Source organism: Schistocerca cancellata, chromosome 9, assembly GCF_023864275.1.
Source record: "Schistocerca cancellata isolate TAMUIC-IGC-003103 chromosome 9, iqSchCanc2.1, whole genome shotgun sequence".
Lineage (NCBI taxonomy): Eukaryota > Metazoa > Arthropoda > Insecta > Orthoptera > Acrididae > Schistocerca > Schistocerca cancellata.
In genome coordinates this window covers 122,840,478-122,863,999 of record NC_064634.1, presented here as the reverse complement: position 1 = coordinate 122,863,999, position 23,522 = coordinate 122,840,478, and positions in this window count along the sequence as shown.

The window sequence follows — 23,522 nt, the reverse complement described above, 5'->3', positions numbered from 1 at the left end:
CGTGAGACTATTGAGGACTGTATGCTCTTGCTTTCCTTCGAGGTGAGAGTTGAGTTAGCCGTGCAGTTATAAGCATACTTACAGTTTGAAACGGCATTATAATCAAATGGCTCTGAGCACTATGGGACTTAACATCTATGGTTATCAGTCCCCTAGAACTTAGAACTACTTAAACCTAACTAACCTAAGGACAGCACACAACACCCAGCCATCACGAGGCAGAGAAAATCCCTGACCCCGCCGGGAATCGAACCCGGGAACCCGGGCGTGGGAAGCGAGAACGCTACCGCACGACCACGAGATGCGGGCCATTATAATCACTTTCTATATTGATTTATTCACATTTACTGGCCATAGAGAGATGTGCAACTCGATCGCAAACTCACAAACACATGTTGCATTCACATTGTCAAAATCAATTGCGAAAATGGACACAGGTGGAAGTTTACGATGATATAAGCAAAAACTCTCCAGTAACTCCATTGACTAAAGTATTAAATATCATCCTGTTGTTGTTGTTGTTGTGATATTCAGTCCTGAGACTGGTTTGATGCAGCTCTCCATGCTACTCTGTGCTGTGCAAGCTTCTTCATCTCCCAGTACTTACTGCAACCTACATCCTTCTGAATCTGCTTAGTTTATTCATCTCTTGGTCTCCCTCTACGATTTTTACCCTCCACGAATGCCCTCCAATGCTAAATTTGTGATCCCTTGATGCCTCAGAACATGTTCTACCAACCGGTCCCTTCTTCTTGTCAAGTTGTGCCACAAGCTCCTCTTCTCCCCAATTCTATTCAATACCTCCGCATTAGTTATTTGATCTACCCATCTTCAGCATTCTTCTGTAGCACCACATTTCGAAAGCTTCTATTCTCTTCTTGTCTAAACTATTTATCGTCCACGTTTCACTTCCATACATGGCTACACTTCATACAAATACTTTCAGAAAAGACTTCCTGACACTTAAATCTATACTCGATGTTAACAAACTTCTCTTCTTCAGAAACTCTTTCCCTGCCATTGCCAGTCTACATTTTATATCCTCTCTATTTCGACCATCATCAGTTATTTTGCTCCCCAAATAGTAAAACTCCTTTACTATTTGAAGTGTCTCATTTCCTAATCTAATTCCCTCAGCATCACCCGACTTATTCGAGTACATTCCATTATCCTCGTTTTGCTTTTGTTAACGTTCATCTTATATCCTCCTTTCAAGACACATCCATTCCATTCAACTGCTCTTCCAAGTCATTTGCTGTCTCTGACAGAATTACAATGTCATCGGCGAACCTCAAAGTTTATATTTCTTCTCCATGGATTTTAATACCTATTCCAAATTTTTCTTTTGTTTCCTTTACTGCTTGCGCAATATACAGATTGAATAACATCTGGCCGGCCGAGGTGGCCGAGCGTTTCCAGGTCTGGAATCGTGTGACCGCTACGGTCGCAGGTTCGAATCCTGCCTCGGGCATGGATGTGTGTGATGTCCTTAGGTTATTTAGGTTTAAGTAGTTCTAAGTTCTAGGGGCTGATGACCTCAGAAGTTAAGTCCCATAGTGCTCAGAGCCATTTGAACCATTTTTTGAATAACATCGGGGAGAGGCTACAAACCTGTCTCATTCCATTCCCAACCACTGCTTCCCTTTCATGCCCCTCGACTCTTATAACTGCCATCTGGCTTCTGTACAAATTGTAAATAGCCTGCGCCGGCCGCGGTGGTCGTGCGGTTCTAGACGCTCCAGTCCGGAGCCGCGTTGCTGCTACGGTCGCAGGTTCGAATCCTGCCTCGGACATGGATGTGTGTGATGTCCTTAGGTTAGTTAGGTTTAATTAGTTCTAAGTTCTATGGGACTGATGACCACAGCAGTTGAGTCCCATAGCGCTCAGAGCCATTTGAACCATTTGTAAATAGCCTTTCGCTCCCTGTATTTTACCCCTGCCACCTTTAGAATTTGAAAGAGAGTATTCCAGTCAACATTGTCAAAAGTTTTCTCTAAGTCTACGAATGCTAGAAACGTAGGTTTGCCTTTCCTTAATCTTTCTTCTAAGATAAGTCGTAGGGCCAGTATTGCCTCACGGGTTCCAACATTTCTACGGAATCCAAACTGATCTTCCCCGAAGTCGGCTTCTACCAGTTTTTCCATTCGTCTGTAAAGAATTCGCGTTAGTATTTTGCAGCTGTGACTTATTAAACTGATAGTTCGGTAATTTTCACATCTGTCAACACCTTCTTTCTAGGTAACACAAATGCATTTAAATGTAAATTATTCAGTTAAGTTCCCTTCTAACTTGGCTCGATTTTCACTGTTGTTCTACATTAACAAGAAACATAATAGCGAACTACATCAGCGCGTTGCACGTTAATGTTTATAGTACTCTCGTTCCTAGCAAAGGAGATGTTCCAAGTGCCGTTCTCGCATTTGGATGTAATACTGCACTTCCCTCTGCAGTGAATTACGAATATTTTCAATCGCTCCGGTATCCTTCGTAAATGTCGACAGGGCTGTGCAAGTTCCTTGTCCAATTATTCAAGCGTATCAACGGGAGTTCTGTACACTTCACTTCTAAGATGACAATCGACAGGAAAAACACCAGTGGAATTAGGTAAGGTGATCTTGGAGACTCTGCTCGGCCTTTCCGTCTCGGACTATACTGGTCTGCAAAACCTAAGGATGGAAGTAACTTTCACATGACGTGACACTGCCAAGCAACACAGTTCGTTCAAACGTGGACCGTACACAGAAACAACTGCTACACTGTAGTGCATAAAGTAACTGAAACAAATACCCAATGAGACGAACATAAATGACACTTTTATTAGAAGACGATTGAACCGTAATTTTACTTTGAAAATCTTTTCTTAAAGAATTTACTTTATTTACTAGCGATTCATCAAGAACATTAACAGATTTAATCACTCCAGGTGGGCATGGAAGTAGTTGCCAGGAAGTAACTGATGGAAAATGAAATTACTTTTAAGAAATGTGAGTTTTGTTCCTAAAAGCTTTTCCAAAAACAGATTTAAAATTACAATCAGAAAGCACCCTCTAAATATCAAGTTACCATTATTCAGAGGCAGAATAACAATTTTTTTTTTTTTTTTTTTTTTTTTACAGTAGGAGCCTTCGGGCTGAGAAGCTTACGCTACCTTTGAACACGGCCGTAGCCACGACCGCTCACAACGACCTCTCAAAAATTACACTGGTGCAAATCTGCAACACACCAGATTACTTTAAACTAAAAATTTTAACGTCTCACACAAACACATTAACTATGCACCTCGTAAGAGGGATGGAAATCGTACAAACACTCACACTAAGAAATTATTTGCCACCGAAAGTGCAATTTGTTTTTAAAAGGGCTCTCACGGTGGAATTGAGGCAACATTATAAAAAAGACTATTTAAATAAAAGCCATGAAATTCAGACTTACATAAAATGTACAACATGCTCTACATTACACATGTACCGCCTCGCAAGATGATAGGCAAGATAAAAACATATTTCAGGAATTCGGCCTTTACCTTAATTCTATAAATTCATTGACACCGAATCCGACAAACATGGGAGACGAGCAACCTGGGGACGAGAGACTGACCAAGAAAACAAGTAGAATTTAACAAGTAAATGAAACAACATATCACAAACCACTTAACTTCTAAAACTCGCGATGTCAGGCGAAAACCTGCCGCAGTACCCCCAAAACGCTATCCCGAACCGTCCGCTGCCAGCCGCTTCAACGGACGCAGGAAGGCGCGCCGATCTCCCGTCTCACGGCGTCGCAGGCTCGCACCGGGCAGACCGATGTCGTAGGTTGGCTCCTGCTGCTCTCGTGTCGGCCGTGAAGCCACTACCCCTCGCTATACGGCGCGGCCCACTGGACTGACGTGGTGACCTCACATGAGCCGACACTCAACACGGACAAGTCATCTTGTGTCCCAGCGCGACCGACCAACCGATCGATCCAACCGCCAATGCCCATTGCCTGAGCAAACTCGAGCAGACTGGCAGCCTAACACATACTAGCACTCCGGACGACAAACAGACTCTGACTGCCGCACAAATACGAACGAGAGACAGACCAGCAACCGGTGACGAGTGACTGACCCAGACTCACTCCGCCTGACCAACTGACCAGACTCGCCGAGACTGCAGACTCAGACTGACAGTCTGACCTGGCTGTCCAACTGCCTCCGACCGACTTCCTTCCTTGGTGAGTTTTTTTTTCTTTATTGATTTTCAATTCCCCCCGAAGAGGGCGGGCTGGCAGCAGCTTAGTACGCCACTCTACAGCCTACAGACTTTTTTTTAAAAAAAAAAGGAAAGAAGGAAAAACAGGCGATAAAATGGTGACTTAAAGTGTAAAATGGCGTAAACATACGGAAAGTTAAAACAGAAAGCAAAAGGGGTTGGCAATGTTGATAAAATACACAGGAATCAGACAAGTAACATAGTAGACACACAATTAAAAAACAGGGCGACAGTCTGGTTTCTGTTCGCAAGAGATAAAAAGCACACCCAGCGACAGTATGATGGCTGTTCGCTACACTTCCCAAAAGACACAACGCGGAACACTCACTGGAAAAACACACACTGTAAAACACCGCACGAAAATGGCGGCACAAATATGGCACTCCTGAGCCAAAGGCAGAGGGGGGGGGCCTGGAGGAGGGGGAAAAACAAGGAGGGAGGAGAGGAAAAAACGAAAAAGGGGGGGGGGGAACCAAGGAGGGAGAGGACTAATAAAGAGGGAGAAGGGCAGACACGAGAGGGAATGAGAGGAGGCAGAGGAGGGAAATGTAAAAGGACTCGGGGGAGAGAAGGGGGCAAAGAGAGGGGAAGTGGGGAAGAAAGAGGATGGAAGGGGGGGAGAGGGAGCCCGGGAAAAGGACAGAGGAAAGGAGGGGGAGTGAGGATCAGAGTTGATAGGGGGGATAAATGGAGGGGGAGAGGGCATCATCCGGGAGGGGAAGTTGATGGAAGCCACCTTGGGAAAGGAGATGTAGGTTGTAGAGATGGAGGGTAGGGGGGACACAACAGTGAAGACGTGGCAGGGGGCGGGGATGGGAGAGGAGAGGAGCAACCAGGGGGTGAGGGGGCTCAAGGCGGCGGGAGGTGTAGAGGATGCAGATATGTGCGAGGAATAGGAGCAGATGGGAGAAAGGAATGAGATCATAGAGGATCCGCGTGGGGGACGGGAGGCGTATACGGAAGGCGAGGCAGAGTGCATGACGTTCAAGGATCTGGAGGGACTTATAGAATTTGGGGGGGGGGGGCAGATATCCAGGCAGGACTGGCAATAACAGAGGATGGGACGGATTAAGGATTTGTAGGTGTGGAGGATGGTAGAGGAGTGCAACCCCCATGTCCGGCCAGAGAGGAGTTTGAGGAGTCGGAGGCGGTTGTGGGCTTTGGATTGGATGGAGCGGAGATGAGGGATACAGGTGAGGTGACGGTCAATGGTGAGGCCAAGGTAGGTGAGGGTGGGGGTGAGGCGGACAGGACGGGCGCAGACAGTAAGGGAGAATTCCTTGGTGAGCTCATAGCGCCCCTTAAATGCACGTGAACAGGCAACTTTTCCCCCTTTCCCACCAGAGGGAGTCACCAAAGCTGCGATTACCACAGCGGCGCCACCGCCAGAAACGGAAGGTGACTGCTTTACAAGCTCTTCAAAACAGAAAATTTTACCATGGCTCAACAATAATTACACTGAAGTCGCCGCGATTTAAATTGCTCACATGGACATTACAAAAGGCGGGACATGGTTCATAGTAGGGCGTGTGACCAGCACCGTCGGCAGTGAATGTTTCGTAACGTGCTCCCATGATCACCAAATGTTTGGTAAGGAGTTCTTGTGGCAAGACGTTCCATTCCCCCACCAGCTTGGTTGACGGTCGTTGGTGTTCCGGCGAAACGACAAGCGACGGCACGAAGATGAAGAACGGAAGAGCAGGGAAGGCTGTGAGACGACGTCAGCCAATAGCCCGCAGACTAGGACCGCACTACGACAGTGGCGGCCTCTATCCGAAGAGAATATAGGCGCCGCTCCTGCCAGTCTCGGCAGGTCTATGTCAGTGACATGCCCGTCTTCCGTCACTGCCATTTGGCGCAATATGCCGATGACACGGCGCTTTATACGACCGGCCCCGATCCTGATCAACTCTGGATGCAACGGTCACCTGGTGTCGCTGCAATAAGGTGGCCCTCAAGGCCGCCAAAACTACGTCAGTGTATTTCACTAAACGGCGCCCTATACTCCGCCACAATATCTCAATCGGGGCCGTCCGGGTCCCTTAGGCCCGAGCTACCAAGTACCTCGGGGTCTGGTTCGATAACAAAATTCTCTTCCACCGCCACGCAGAATACATCACCCATAAAGGGTTAAAGTTGACAAAGGCCTTGCACCAGCTCTTCTCCAGCCGAGAGCAGAATTTAGATACCAAGCTCCTGCTGTATCAGTCCTTTGTCCTGTCCTCACTAACATACACTAGTGGCCCTTAAAATTGCTACACAAAGAAGAAATGCAGGTGACAAACGGGTATTCATTGGACAAATATATTATACTAGAACTGACATGTGATTACGTTTTCACGCAATTTGGGTGCATAAATCCTGAGAAATCAGAACCCAGAACAACCACGGCCACAACGTCATAACGGCCTTGATACGCCTGGGCATTGAGTCAAACAGAGCTTGGATTGCGTGTACAGGCACAGCTGCCTGTGCAGCTTCAACACGAAACCACAGTTCATTAAGAGTAGTGACTGGCGTATTGTGACGAGCCAGTTGCTCGGCCATCATTGACCAGACGTTTTCAATTGGTGAGAGATTTGTATCCAGAAAGGCCCGTACAGGACCTGCAACATGCGGTTGTGCATTATCCTGCTGAAATGTAGGGTTTCGTAGGAATCGAATGAAGGGTAGAGCCAGGGGTCGTAACACATCTGAAATGTGACGTCCACTGGTCAAAGTGCCGTCAATGCGAACAATAGGTGACTGAGACGTGTAACCAATGGCACCCCATACCATCACGCCGGGTGACACGCCGGTATGGCGATGACGAATATACACTTCCAATGTGCGTTCACCGCGATGTCGCCAAACACGGATGCGACCATCATGATGCTGTAAACTGAACCTGGATTCATCCGAAAAAATGACGTTTTGCCATTCGTGCACCAAGGTCCGTTGTTGAGTTCACCATCGGAGGCGCTCCTGTCTGTGATGCAGCGTCAAGGGTAACCGCAGCCATGGACTCCGAGCTGATAGTCCATGCTGCTGCAAATGTCGTCGAACTGTTCGCGCAGATGGTTGTTGTATTGCAAGCGTCCCCATCTGTTGACTCAGGGATCGAGACGTGGCTGCACGATCCGTTACAGCCATGCGGATAACATGCCCGTCACCTCGACTTCTGGTGATACGAGGTCGTTGGGATCCAGCACGGCGTTCCGTATTCTGCTAACAGTCATTGGATCTCGACCAACGCGAGCAGCAATGTCGCGATACGATAAACCGCAATCACAATAGGCTACAATCCGACCTTTATCAATGTCGGAAACGTGATGGTACGCATTTCTCCTCCTTACACGAGTTATCACAACAACGTTTCACCAAGCAACGCCGGTCAACTGCTGTTTCCGTATGAGAAATCGGCTGGAAACTTTCCTCATGTCAGCACGTTGTAGGTGTTGCCACCGGCGCCATCCTCGTGTGAATGCTCTATAAAGCTAATCATTTGCATATTACAGCATCTTCTTCCTGTCGGTTAAATTTCGCGTCTGTAGCACGTTATCTTCGAGGTGTAGCAATTTTAATGGCGAGTAGTGTATGATTCCTCTGCGCGGGCCACGATTAGTAAGTCCCGGATGCTGACGCTCCAGCGCCTTCAGAATGTCTCCGGTGGGGTCTTCATTCGCCTCTGCTCGCCAACTATACAGTTTTACAGTTTAGAGGACGCCCTCCGTGAGACGGTCGCTGGATTCCAAACCATCGGCACCACAGTTCCACGGCGCTGGCACCGACACCCCGTTCCACTCACCATCCTGGAGGACTTGGATTCGGGCTGTGACTAACGGTAGGCCCCATACGACCACTAGCAGTGGCCTGTTCTCGTCCAGACACCTTTTTTCCTTCACCACAGAGTTGGTGCGTTACTGCACCCCTCCTCTGTATTTCCACCGTCGGAGTGTGGTACGGCACTACCGATACACCTTCTACATCTACATATACATCTGTATCTACATCCATACTCCACAAGCCACCTGACGGTGCGTGGCGGAGGGTACCTTGAGTACCTCTATCGGTCCTCCCTTCTATTCCAGTCTCGTATTGTTCGTGGAAAGAAGGATTGTCTTTATGCCTCTGTGTGGGCTCTAATCTCTCTGATTTTATCCTCATGGTCTCTTCGCGCGATATACGTAGGAGGGAGCAATATACTGCTTGACTCCTCGGTGAAGGTATGTTCTCGAAACTTCAACAAAAGCCCGTACCGAGCTACAGAGCGTCTCTCCTGCAGAGTCTTCCACTGGAGTTTATCTATCATCTCCGTAACGCTTTCGCGATTACTAAATGATCCTGTAACGAAGCGCGCTGCTCTCAGTTGGATCTTCTCTATCTCTTCTATCAACCCTATCTGGTACGGATCCCACACTACTGAGCAGTATTCAAGCAGTGGGCAAACAAGCCTACTGTAACCTACTTCCCTTGTTTTCGGATTGCATTTCCTTAGGATTCCTCCAATGAATCTCAGTCTGGCGTCTGCTTTACCGACGATCAACTTTATATGATCATTCCATTTTAAATCACTCTTAATGCGTACTCCCAGATAATTTATGGAATTAACTGCTTCCAATTGCTGACCTGCTATATTGTAGCTAAATGATAAGGGATCTTTCTTTCTATGTATTCGCAGGAAATTACACTTGTCTACATTGAGGTTCAATTACCACTCGCTGCACCATGCGTCAATTCGCTGCATATCCTCCTGCATTTCAGTACAATTTTCCATTGTTACAACCTCTCGATATATGTTATGCTCGGCTGTTATTCAGCCGTTGCTTTGAGTCTCCTACCACTTTCCCAACGAGATAGTTGGACGGGATCTGAACCGGTGACGCTGTGTAATAGTACACTGCCACAAAAAAAAGGTCTCGGCCGGACAGTAGAGGACGGGCACCAGCAGACCCACACTAGCACACTCGGACTAGAAACCACGCACTAGAAGAGAGGCACTAGAACAGCCGTCGTTAGTGATCCATACGACATTGTGTGAATTACTTGTATGGACATTATATACAGCGAAAGACATTGATTATTTGCATGTCGCCATTTGCTTATATTGTCAATCTGCTTTATTGTAACAAAATCCGCCGCTGGTAGCTGAGTGGTCAGAGCGACAGAATGTCATACCTAACGGCCCGGGTTCTATTCCCGGCTCGGTCGTAGATTTTCTCCACTCAGGGACTGGGTGTTGTTTTGTCCTTAATCATTTCATCCCCATCGACACGCAAGTCGCAAAAGTGGCGTCAACTCGAAAGACTTGCACCAGGCTAACGGTCTACCCGACGGGAGGCCCTAGCCACACGGCATTCCCATTTCCATTGTAATAAAAACAGTCAATGTGATTTGCTTGAATTGTTGTTTAGCTATCCGAGAAAGCAGAATCCTTTAGGCACCATATAAGTGGCGAGGGGGCAGGACACCACAGTTGGCGCTCAGGAACGTGAAGAAATGCATCTCCCCGCTGCACCCCACGCGAAGGTATTTAAATCGGGGGGAACCGGCAGGCCAGTCCATTAGCCCAGGGGAACTGTGATAAAAAAAGCACTCTGTCTTCAGGCCATAAGTGGCCCATCGGGACCATCCGATCGCCGCGTCATCCTCAGGAGAGGATGCGGATAGGAGGGTCGTGTGGTCAGCACACCGCTCTCCCGGTCGCTATGATGGTTTTCTGTGACCGGATCCGATACTATTCGGTCGAGTAGCTCCTCAATTGGCATCAAGAGGCTGAGTGCAATGGGAACTGTGATAGGACCGCTATTATTTCCTACATACTCGTATATGAATGTTCTAGCGGCCGGGGTTGACAACAACTTGTGGTTGTTTGCTGAAGATGCTGTGGCCTACAGGAAAATGTCGAAGATCAGAGACTGTAGTAGGTTGTTACAAGATGACTGAGACAAAATTTATAGTTGATGTGATGAATGGCAGCTTACTCTGAATGTAGAGAAATGTAAGTCAATACGGATGAGTAGGAGAAACGAGCCCGTAAGTTCGGATACAACAAAAAGAAAAAAGTAACAAATAAAGTGGAGAAGACAAAGTAACAAGTGCTTAGAAGAGTACAGTAAACCAGATCTCTGTGGAGGCACATCCAAACGTGAAGAGACAAACTTGTAGGGCACATCCTACGACACAACAACATCATTGGAACAATAGCAGAAGGAGCTATTGAGGGCAGGAATCGGCGGGGGCGACCAAGGACATCATACATGCAACAGATCATGACTGACGTTGGATGTAAGACATACGTGGAAATGAAGAGGAAGGCAGACAGAAGAGAGGAATGTCGCTCTGCTGCAAACCAAACTCAGGGTTGAACACTAAAAGAAAGTTCGGATATAGCATTAGTAGTATCTTGCTTGACACAGTAACGCCGTTTGAGTATCTGGACGCAACGTTGCAAAGCGATATGAAATGGAACGAGCATATGAGTTTTGTGCTAGGGATGGGAGAGTTTTGTGCTAGGGATGGCGAATGGTCGACTTCGGTTTACTAGGAGAATTTTGGGGAAGTGCGGTTCATCTGTAAGGGAGATTGCATACAGGACGCTACTGTGCCCATTCTTAAATACCCGCAACAGGAAGGAAAGCATGGAAGCAATTCAGATCGGTAGGTTCGAACAAGATGCAAGTGTTACAGAGATGCTTCGGGAATTCACATGGGAATCCCTGGACGGACGTGTCGTTCATTTCGGGGAACACTATTGAGAAAATTAGAGAAGCGGCATTTGAAGCTGACTGCAAATGCCGCGCTGGTGACCGAGCGGTTCTAGGCGCTTCAGTCTGGAACCGCGCGACCGCTACGGTCGCAGGTTCGAATCCTGCCTCGGGCATGGATGTGTGTGATGTCCTTAGGTTAGTTAGATTTAACTAGTTCTAAGTTCTAGGGGACTGATGACCTGAGTGTTAAGTCCCATAGTGCTCAGAGCCATTTGCACCATTTGACTGCAAAACGATGGTACAACCGCCAACGTACACTTCGCTTAAGGACCACAAAGACAAGGTATGTGAAATTAGGGCTCATATGGAGGTATACAGATAGCTGTTTTTCCCACGTTGTGTCTAGGGGGTGGAACAGGAAAGGACACGACCAGCAGTGGTATGGGGTACCCTTTGCCACGCACCGTACGGTGGCTTGCGGAGTATCTATGTACGAGGGGGACTTGGAAAATAAGTTTTCCCTGTCGACTGTGGGCAGAGTTATGTGATATGGGCGAAAGACGACACTGCAGGTGAACGCGCGCGTGCAAGACACCGATACACCACTGGGTAGAGGTCGACCGCGGTAAAGCAGATGGCTCTGTCGCAGAGCCGACGCAAAGCGGAGGCCAGCCACTCAGTCGTTTCCCGGAGCTATGGAGAGAAGGTGCATTTTGGAGTCGTGGTCAAAGGCGGGAGTGAGTGCCGTTATCCGCTATGAATGGGCACGTGGAGTATCAGGCACAGAAGTTCATAACCGCCTTGTTGAGGTGTATGGGTCAGGTGTGATGTCGAGGCAAATGGTGCAGAGATGGTGCCAGCAATTCAGTGATGGACGTCAGCAAGTGCAAGACATACCGAGACCTGGACGGACGCTCAAGGCCACTACAGATGCAAATGTCAGGAAGCTGGATGACATGATTAAAGCTAACCAGCGTATCACCATCGATGGAGTAGCGGCAGAACTTGGAATCTGACATGAGCGAGCTCGCAAGATCATCCAAAACATTCTTTGATACAGGAAGGTGTCAGCACGATTGGTGCCCCGCCAAGTGATCCCAACACACATGGAACAACGCATGGCGTTAAGCCTGGAACAGCTGGTGGGTTACCATGAATCTGGCAATGACCTTCTGTTTCGTATTGTGACGGGGGATGAAACGTGGGTACACCATTACATGTCCGAATCGAAGGCCGCATCCATGGAGTGGAAACATCCGTCATCACCTGTCGGAAAGAAGTTCAAAAGCACGCCGTCTGCAGGTAAAGCGCTACTCACCGTTTTCTGGGACGCCAAAGGAGTTTTGCTGCTGGACTTTCTGGAGGATGCAACCACCAATGCTGCGCGGTACTGTGCCACTCTGTCGAAATTGAAAGAGGTGATTCGGAAAAAGCGGCCAGGCCTTCTCAGATCTGACGTTCTGCTGTTGGATGACAATGCGAGACCACACACGGCGACAGCAACGCAAAACCATATTGCAACTCTTGGTTGGGAGCGCCTACACCATCCGCCTTACAGTCCGGATCACGCACCAAGTGACTTCCATCTGTTTCCTGCTTTGAAGAAGACTCTCGGCGGAAGGCGCTTTGGCAGCAATGCTGACGTCAAACAAACCGCTCAACGCTTCTTACGTATGCAACGCCCTGATTTTTTTCTTGAAGGCTTTTTGTAACTTGTAAAGCGGTATGACAAATGCCTCAATGTATTTGGAAATTATGTAGAAAAATAAAGATATGTCTTACCTTTAAAGTCTCATTCTCTTATTTTTTCCTTTCACACACAACTCTGACCACATTCGACAGCGAAACTTGTTTTCCAACACCCCCACGTAGACTTAGATGTAGATATTTTCGTGCTGCAAGCGCTGATCCACCTGATTGTTCGAAGCTGCCGCGCATTGTCATCCATAAAAATGACGTGAGAACCGAGTGCGCTCCTGAAAAGATGCAAATAGGGAAGGAGTCTAGTATCAGGATGACGTTGATCGCTGAGTGTACCGTATTCAAACATTTGGAGGTCACTACACTATGCATCCCCACACCATAACACCTGGGTTACTAAAAGGACCACGGTCGACAATATTCCTGGGTGCATCACGTGTTCTAACCTCTCACTATATTAGGGGAAGTCTAAAATCACTGATCAGATTGAATCTGCTCTTATCCGAACAGAACACGCGACTCCACTCCTCGTTCGTGCAGTCCTAGTGCTGCTGACATCACCGCCAACAAAAATTTCGTTTTCGGTATTTCATATAATTATCGAACGAACTTAAAAACTTGAAATGCTTTCATAACCTGCTCATTAAGAGGTACAATCTAAATTAAAGGTTTAACACAGTAAGTCAAGTACTTATGTTATAAACTGTATGAATCCGTTTACACGCATAACTGTAAACTTTTTTGATACTTATTCTCGAAGAAACACCCACAAGATAATGAAAGGAAAAATGTTTATCGCTTACTACATTTTCGCTGTTCGTGCAGTAAAACTGTCGCTTGAGGCGTGACGTTTTAATTTATTACCTCTTTATTACTAACTCTATTCGCATCACATTTTGCAGACACCGCCCATGATACCACTTAATGTACCTGCAAAATTATATCTTTGGAATATGCGACATTTTATGCACCGGACTCAGTTCCTTAAGGAATCGAGGTTGTGTGGTGACGAGACGGGGAGGGGTGGGTAGAGGTAGGCGAGCGTTACTGCAATTAACTACTTCTGAAGGCTTCATTAAAAATCAACTGTAATCAACGATAATCTGATTTAGTTTGTGGGGCAGAGCTGATTATAACATCGTACGTCATTAACACGAGAGCTGGGAAGCTAGAAAGTACAGCAACACAAATGTCTTGTGGTCAACGAAACGACAGATGTAGACATCCAGGAAGACACTGTATAAAGTAGTCGAAAATGACTAGTCTGAGAGAAAGTGCGAGTAAATGACATAAGTTGATGTTTGAATCCATTGGGCAAAGTCACCCTGTGTACAGATTTATGTAATGCTCAAAGCTCCTAAACGGTGAAACAAAGGAAGGCGTTAGATTTCTCTAACAACCTGTGTCATTGCACGTAATAAAGTGATAAGCCTGGATTAAGGAAAACTTCTTTAAGTGAGAGAAGCCACTCCTGATTCTCTGCAGGTGAGAATCCAAAGAAATAAGCGAGAAGGAAAAAAGTATTGTTTCAAGGAGTTTCTCTTATCCATGTTAGACTGGGTGGCCCTTCGCTTATCCAGGTTAGACTGGGTGGCCCTCAGCTAGCACCCGTTCAATTTCGATAACAACACAACTAATTTTCTATCTATGACAAACAACCGCCACATTGAGATAATCATTTATTCCCTTAACTGTCTCTCCTAATACACCATCCCATTCAGTATGTAATGAAGTTAAACTTCAGAGCAAGTGCATTTCAGGTATAAGAATTCACTACCGCAGTACCAAGTTCTCACTGGTAGGAAATAATTAAAAAGAAAATATATTTTACTTACCTGTCTCTCTCGCTTTCTGCTCGTCGTCAAAAGTCAACTTTGTTATTTGATCATTCAAACACATTCCTTCGCCATTTACGTCATTTATTGAAAGCAAGCCAACTGTTCACGAGCCGGCCGCTGTGGCCGAGCAGTTCTAGGTGCTTCAGTCCGGAACAGCGCTGCTGCTACGGTCGCAGGTTCGAATCCTGCCTCGGGCCTGTTGTGTGTGATGTCCTTGGTCAGTTAGGTTTAAGTAGTTGTAAGTCTAGGGGACTGATGACCTCAGATGTTAAGTCCCATAGTGCTTAGAGTCATTTGAACCAATTGCTCACGACACAAATTCTAAAGATAAATGAAACAAATGGCAGACATTTTCAGACGAGCGGCATGCTACCTTTCAAATATCACAAACTGATTGGCATAGCATTATAACATAAAAGCTGAACACAACCTCCCAGAATAGACGCGCAACGCCCATAATATGATTTTGTATCTCCCACGAGAAATTTCACGAAACAGAAAATCTTTATTTACGGTAATTTTATAATCAGCATACTAATTTTGACCAATATATTCATTTTTTAGAAACCTGTCTATTAGAGGTACAAGAATATAATACTGGTTACTCGAAACTTATTCAGTAAAAGAAGAATATTCTAGAAGGCGAAAGTTTTTACCGTCAGTAACTTCTCAAGGAAGCTGTTTTTGGAAAGAATATTATTCTTTAGAGAGTGGAAAAAAGACCATTTCATTTGAAGTACGTCAAGGCTACTACAAGTAACTCTCACCTGTGTACAAATTTTAGGTAATTTATACGTAATAGGTACAATAATTTTATCAAATATCTTAAAATAAAATGTTTTTAATATAACTAACTACACTATTACAGTCAGAATAATGAATGAAAACAAAGTACTAAATAATAAAGTTTAATGTGAAACATCTTTAATAAAATGTCGACAAATTATGGGACATATTGGTTATACATTACGTATCTACTCGTACATATCGTTTTATTTGGCTGAATGATCCCACTTTTGCTTTTGATTACTTTCTTTAGTTTAGAATAAATGATGTGATGACGAGCCCTTACATGTTAAACATATATGTTGTAACTGACTTCAGCTCAAAAGAAATGTTTCTATTAGTTACAATACACTCTGAAAGACACAATTGCTTATACTTGTATGCCATCACATGTATCCTTCATTCATATATAAGTTAGTATCGAGAGCTTTTACAATCATTGGTATCGACTTCTATAGTAAATGAAATTCACCTACACTCCAGTTACATTTCACATTTTCACTTTCCAGTACACAAAAAAGAACGAGCTGACAATCTTCAAGGCAGCTGAGTACTTAAGATTACTAATTTATTTCCGAAAGTTCTTCTATTGAGTAGAATAAGCTGTCATTCAGAAATTCGTTTAATTTGTTTTTAGATGGGGGTTGGCTGTTTACAGACTTTTTATTATATTTGATATGCTACCAAAGATTTTTGTGGCATCATAATTCACCCCATTTGTGCCAAAGTGAGATGTAAACCTAAGTAGTGAAGATCAGCCTTTCTCCTTTTGAAGCTATGCACTTTGCTATTGCTTTTCATTTGGTTAGCAGTAACATACATATTGCGCACGTTCTGTGAATATCCCTAGTTTCTTAAATAAATGTCTCCAAGATGATCTCAGCTGGACTCCAGCTATAATTCTGATTACAAGCTTTTGTGCAACGAATACGTTTTTCCTTAATGATAAGTTACCTGAAAATATGATGCCATGCAAGTGCAGTGCATGAAAATAGGCATGGTAAGCTAATTTACTTATTTATAGCCAAAATTTGCATTAATCCTAACAGCATACGTAGCTGAACTCAAACGTTTCAGCAGATCAGCAGTGTGGTTCTTCCAATTCAATATCTCATCAAGCGCACACCCAAAAATTTGGAATACTCTGCCTTAGCTTCAGACTTCTGTTCCAATTCTATATTAATTAACGGTGTTGTGCCATTTGCTGTACAGACCTGTATATATTATGTTTTATCGAAATGAAATGAGAGTGCATTTGCAGAGAACTACTTAATAATTTTCTGAACGACATTATTTACAATTTCCTTTATTTGTTGAGTATGGTTATTACACTTATATCATAAGCAAAAAGAAATAGCTTCGCATCTTGGTGAATATAGAGTGACAATTCATTAATATGTACTAAGAACAATAAGGAATCCAAGACTGAGCCCTGTGGGACATCGTTCTTGACATCACCCCAATTAGAGGACTTGACTGATTTTTTCAGGCCACCTGTTCTGTTAATTTCAACGTTTTGCTTTCTTCCATTTAAATGTGAATTAAGCTGTTTGTGCACTGTACCACAATACTTAAGATTTCACACAGCCAAAAGTCCTTGGGAGATCACAAAAAATTCTAATGGGTGATGTTCGGTTATTCAGAGCATTTAACATTTGATCATTGAAAGTATATACAGCATTTTCTGTTGAGAAACCTTTATGAAAAACCAAACTGACATTTTGTTAGTACTTTGTTTTTACAAATATGTGCAGTTACTCTTGAGTACATTACTTTTTCAAGAATTTGGGATAACGGTGTCAGAAGTAAGATAGTTATTGGCATCAGACCTATCACCTGTTTATAAAATGGTTGAACACTTGCATATTTCAGGTTATCAGAAAAAATATTCCGTTTCAGTGAGCTATTATATATGTGGATGAGAATCCCACTTATGTGAGGAACAAGCTTTTAGTACTTTGTTGGAGATGCCATCAATTCCATGCGAGGCATCGTGCATGGTAATCCCGGGAATATAATTACTATTGATGACCAGTTTTTTATCAATCAACAGTTAAAAGGCGAGACAGGGTGCATCCATGGAGTTGATCATCAGTTACGTCTCAAAGAGGGCGTCTCTACGAATAGCGGCTGGCGTGAAGAGGCGAAAGTGAATCGTATATGAAATACAATAATTCAGTACATTACGTTTCTATATACATATAATACATATTTTGCACATAGATGTATATGAAAATGAAAGAAGACTAAGATCCACTAGTCATTCGGAATTGGTAATCGTACACAAATTTTGGAAGTTTAATGTATTACGGAAAAGTGAAGGCAAACTTTGTCAGTGAAAGTGTAACTGAACAGTGTTTTCGATTCTATGTTAAAACATTAGTTTTTGACAAAACAGCATAAAATATGGGCACTTTAAGATGCATGTTTTGACTGAAGTCATTTTAGAAAAAAAGATCTCTAGTGTTTACTTTGCAGGCAACAGACATATGAAATCATGCTGAGAACGTTTTTTAGGAAAAGAAGACCTGTACGAACACATAAGGCCACATAGATCTTCAAAGAATTTTAAGACGCTTGGTGCAGAACCAATATTTATAAATACCAAATAGTATTTCAGAATAGAAAAATCAAGGAAGATTTATGTCAAGCCGGTTCTTAATTTTGTTCGAGATACTTCGGGATATAGCGACCTAGAGAGGATTATAATGAATATATACAATAAACTACCATATCTCCTGTCGAACCGCCATCTGCTGGAGTGTTTTTCCGTGCTTCAGGTGGTATCACGACAAGAGAAGACTATACATCGTGATAATTGTGTTTTATTATCACCGTGTATATATATACCAGTATTTATGTACACCAATATTCTTTCTAAATTTTATAACTACCGGTTTATCGACCACGATATCTCTTTCTGGCTTTTTAAAAATTTAATACCATTTATGGTTCCTGTCTTCCAAATCTGTCGCCTTAAGCTGAAAGCTGAAAGAGTTGGACCAATGGTGAAGTGGTAGTGTCTTTGACTAGTAATCAGTATGTACTGGGTTTTCACAGCTTTAATATTGAATGAATATCATTAGCTATTACGGCCGAAGACTTACTGCATAAGAAATCAGCCTTTCGTGCCATTGGCGAACGGAGATCCGGGGCACACTCTTGCCCTTAGGATGGGAAACTGTCCCTAAGAGGCGAATGAATCAGCAATGATCAACAGCATGACGATGAAAAAGGCAATGGAAACCACTTCATGAAGATACACAATGTGTATCCAAGGATATGTGGTTTGTAACTGAAAAATTGTAGTGATCATCTCTCCACCGATGAAGATTCCGGATTATTTTACCTTTCGGATCTCTGAGAAGGCACTGCCAACGAGGAGGTGACCATGAGAAAAAGATGCAATAATGAACGAAAGGGTACATTCTACTAGTCGGGGCTTGGAACATCAGAAGTTTTAACGTGGTAGGGAAGTTAAAGAATCTTGAAAATGAATTGCTAAGTCTCAATATAGTTGTAGTGGGTCTCAGCGAAGCGAAGCGGGAAAAAGACAAGAATTCCTGTTCCGATGAATATAGGGTAATGTAAATAGCTGTAGAAAATAGTATAACGGGAGTAGGGTTCGTTATGAATGGGAAGGTACGACCGAGAGTGAGTTACTGTGAACAGTTCAGTGATAGGGTGGTTCCCGTCAGAATCGACAGCAGACCACCACGGGCAACAGTAGTTCAGGCACACATGCCGGCACCCCAAGTAGAAGATGAAGAAAGAGATAAAAGTATTATGAGGATTCTGAAAGGACAGTTCAGTGCGTAAAGGGAGATGAAAATAATGGAGGATTGTGATGCGATTTTAGGAGAAAGAGTAGAAGAAAGGATTACGGGAAAATATAGGCTTGTTAGTAGAAATGAGCGTCGTGGAAGACTGAGTTCTGCAATGAATTTCAGTTAGTAATAGCGTGTATTGTGTTAAAAAAAAGAAAAAAGCAAGAGAAGGAACTATACATGGCAAAGGCCTGGAGACACGGGAAGATTCCAGCTGGATTTCAGCATGATCAGACAGAGACTCGGAAACCAGTAATTGGATTATAAGGTGTAGGCTACCCAGGAGCTGATATAGACTCAGATCAAAATTTAGTGATGATGAGAAGTAGTTTCTACAGAAGAATCAATTTTAAAGAAAGTGGAATACTGAAGTACTGAGGAAGGATGAGACGTACTTGACGTTCGGTAAATATGTGGCTAATTCATTAAAGAATAACACAGTACGTATTTCATGAGGAGAGTTGACATCTCTAAGAAGAGGAATCATAGATCTCGCACAATATCTTTGTGCGCAATCGTCACTTAATGCATTATGAAATTTCCAAATGACAGTGTGTCTGAGGCGATACAAAATTAACTAACATATCAAGATACGAGTGACCAGTGATAGTTGCCTCTGTAAAGATGAAAATTTCATCCTCCATTAAGTCACATTAAAAGTCACCCATTCAACTGTTTCGCAAATACTCCATGGTCTCATGAGGACGTTCACTACCACAAATTCGCACAATGTGTCTGTTGAACTTTCCACTGAGGTGAAAGGTTGCCTCATCGGATGCGCTAAAGAATGTCTTCAGGATATGCGCCCATTTGAGTTTATCGTTGGGTTTCGCCTGATATAACAGTTATACTTTGTCTGCGTGAAACTTTAAGCACTTGTGTGGCACATCCTGTATAGCTGATTTTGGGACACCATACGAACGGATGTCTTGTGACTTTTTTCAAACGCACCTGAAACGCGATTGCCAGTCTTCTGTGATGTTCTTGATGATCCACCATCTATTTTAGGATCCTGTCTGTAGAAACGCTGCTTTCTATGCATAACTTCTCTTGGCATTGGGGGTGGTGAGAGGGGGAGGGCGGGCAGGTTTCTGTGCTGTTCTGTACGAAAATGTTGAACTGCAGCTATGGACCCTAGTTCTGCATAGCGCCATACGGTTTATACTTTTTAAGCGTTCGTTCCCATTTTCGGTTATTTGGAGATCTTTCAGTTTCTTCGGATTTTCAGCTCATGAGAAAAAAATTACGAGGGTTGTTTTTTAAGTAAGGGCCGTTCGCGCGTATAGTCCCGTAGTTCGCGCGGACGCCGCAACAAGCCACCACGCCACTTGCTGGCATTCTTCCCGTTCACACTGATGCAAGTTGCAGCTCTGTAGCTGACGTGTACGCATCGCTTTGCTACTTTATAATGTTTACGATTCTTGAATCGCCCGCCGCGTGTGGGATACGGTCAGTGATACGTTTTTTGACCGCGAGAAGCCTATCAGCTGCAGAAATTCATCGTCAGTTAACAGAAGTTTATGGCTTGAATGCAATGAGTGAAGGTAAAGTGCGTCAATGGGTTAGAGAGTTTAAAAATGGCCGTCAAAACGTCCATGATGAAGAACGCTCAGGCCGGCCCTCTGTGATCACTGATGATTTGGTGGCTGCAGTCGAATAAAGATTCGTGAGGACAGAAGATTCACAATTTCCACTCTTTCTTTGGAATTTCCACAAGTTTCAAGATCGGTTTTGTACAAAATTGTGTCTGAAAACCTAAACTGTAAGAAACTGTGTTCTCGGTGGGTACCCAGACTCCTCACAGAGTGACCACGAAGGGAAGAGATTTGCCACTTCATTGGACTTTTTGATTCGTTACGAGGAAGAAGAGGATGACATGTTGAGTCAAATTGTCACTGGAAATGAAACATGGGTATCCCATATCACTCCCGAAAGCAAGCGACAATCGATGGAATGGCGACACACAACCTCACCCGTCAAGGTCAAAGCCAAACAGACGCTGTCAAAGCGCAAGATTATGGCAACTGTGTTCTGGAACCGGCACGATGTTTTGCTAGTGGACTTTATGCCACGAGGAACGACAATCAACTCAGATGCCTACTGTGCAACTCTAAAGAAGCTCCGCAGAGCAATTCAAAACAAAAGGCGCGGCATGCTGACAAAAGGAGTTTTGCTCCTGCACGATAACGCTAGGCCTCACACCTCTCAAAAGACTCGGGATTTGATTGATTCTTTTGGCTGGGAAGTTTTGGACCATGCACCATACAGCTCCGACCTTGCTCCTAGCGATTTTCACCTTTTCCGGTACCTGAAACACAATCTTGGCAGGCAGCGCTTCAATGACGACGATGAAGTGAAAGCGGCCGTGATCTCTTGGCTGTCGGAGCAGGCGGCCGAATGCTTTGAAGAGGGAATTAAAAACTTAGTTGTACGGTATGACAAGTGCTTAAATAAACAAGGCAACTATGTAGAAAAATAGGTAAAAATGTGTAGAATCAGAAAATAAAAGTTTTTTTACAAAAGTATTTGTATGTTTTTTTTTAAAAATAAAAACGGCCCTTAGTTAAAAAACAACCCTCGTAACTTGATACTGAACCGTGAGCGGCTCGCGTTCAGGCCGTTTGTTCTTTGGCATTTTGTCACATCGAGTGGCGTCTTGTTTCTTCGTTACTTACTGGGTAACAAAGTTGCTGTCTTGCCTCCTTGAGTGGCAGTAGCAGCGCTTATCGATACTAGTACTGTCGTACTAGCTAATATTTACGGGTGGTGCTGGTGGTGGTAGTGTGTGTGGTGGTCAGTCTGTTGGGATGGAGCAGTGAGGAAGTCTCCGCGGTGCAGGGCCAGGCCGAGACCGCTGGCGGCGTGCACGCGCTGTCGGATCGTGAGGCCCTAGCTGCGAGAGCGACGAAGTTCGTTGCCCACCGAACCTGGACACTGAAGTTGAGTGATCAGTTAACCTGTCATGAAACCTCAACTATTGTGACATCTCTTCGTTCATTTGCGGGTTGTTGCTTACTGGTCCGCTCGGGCTACAGCAACGTATGATGTGTTGGAGTCCGCGAAATCTTAGATCCATTTCCTACATTGTGATTAGTTATTAAATTGACTGTTACTTGCACCAGCGGTATTTTCTGCCCTGTGGCCGTTAACGTCCCAGTTACCTGCCCTGGTCGTTAGTGCGGTTTTCCCTCATTGCGCCTTTCCTTGTGTTGTTGATGCTGTCTGGCACGGCATGTAGTTCGACAGCCTTGTAAGTTGTATGGTTCATGTTTTTCTTAGAGTGGTTATTGTTTCCTTGGCTGTTTTTAGACGACAATTTCTGAAGACGTAGTGCTATTCGTATCCTCGTCCTCGGTCGATATTTTCCATCGTTGTACCGTTGGTCGGACGGAAGGGAATTGGTAAATTGTTCGTTGGTCCTTGGGCCGTCCCTAGTTTTGGTTGCCATCGGATTATTTAACTTCAGCTCTTGGCTGCCTGTCTCACCTCCCCTTCTCAGGCCGACCCTTGGAACACTTCTGAGCACCACTTGTTCTGTTTGTTTTAGATTGTTATTTTCATTTTAGTTTGAAGTATTGTGCAAGGCCTTCGGCTGTGTATTAATGTAGTTCTCTTTAAATTTTACATAAAGGCCTTCAGCCGTGTTAAATTAAAATTTTGAAGATTGATTTTATTTTTAAAAAATTTCCTTAAAATTTGTTCTATCTGAAATTGTTTGTAATCCAGGCCCTAAGTCATTAGTTGTTCGATGTGTTACGTGTGGCCTTCAGCCGAGGATTTACGTGAACCCCTTTTAGCAAGGCCTTCAGCCATGTGTATTCTTTAAAGGAAAGTTTTTGTAAGAAGGAAGGGGTTTATTTCAAACTGTTTGTCTGACTTGTTCAGGCCTTCAGCCGTTGTTTCAAATTTGTTTGTGGCCTTCAGCCATGCAATATGTTAATATTTCTTTAATTAGGCTTTCGTTGAAAAAGAAATTTCTTGCTTAGAAAAGTTATTTATTAATGTGTTTTAATTATATTTGTCCTTCAGACGTGTAGTATAGGCCTTCAGCCCTAATTATTTTCAATTGCATGGTTTTTTTAAATTTTACCTTCTATTTTAAATTACCTTTTAATTCTAAACCAGGCCTTCAGCCGTTCTTGTTTTTGGTGTGGTTTTGGGCTTCAGCCCACAAAGCATCTCAAGTTTTCTTTAACTAGGCCTTCAGTCGTATTGTCTAATTTTGATCTTTTAAAGCAATGTGTAAATAAGTGGTTCTTAGAAAAATGAAGTTGTGTGTCTGATTGTGCAACTCACAGTAACTGCTTACGGCCCCTCCACAATCGTAACCTTATTTTGTGCAATCTCGATCTACCTTCCAGGTATTATAAATACTGAAATTCCACAGATAATTTAGTGTCTACCACCTAATAAATTTGTCTGGATTATTAT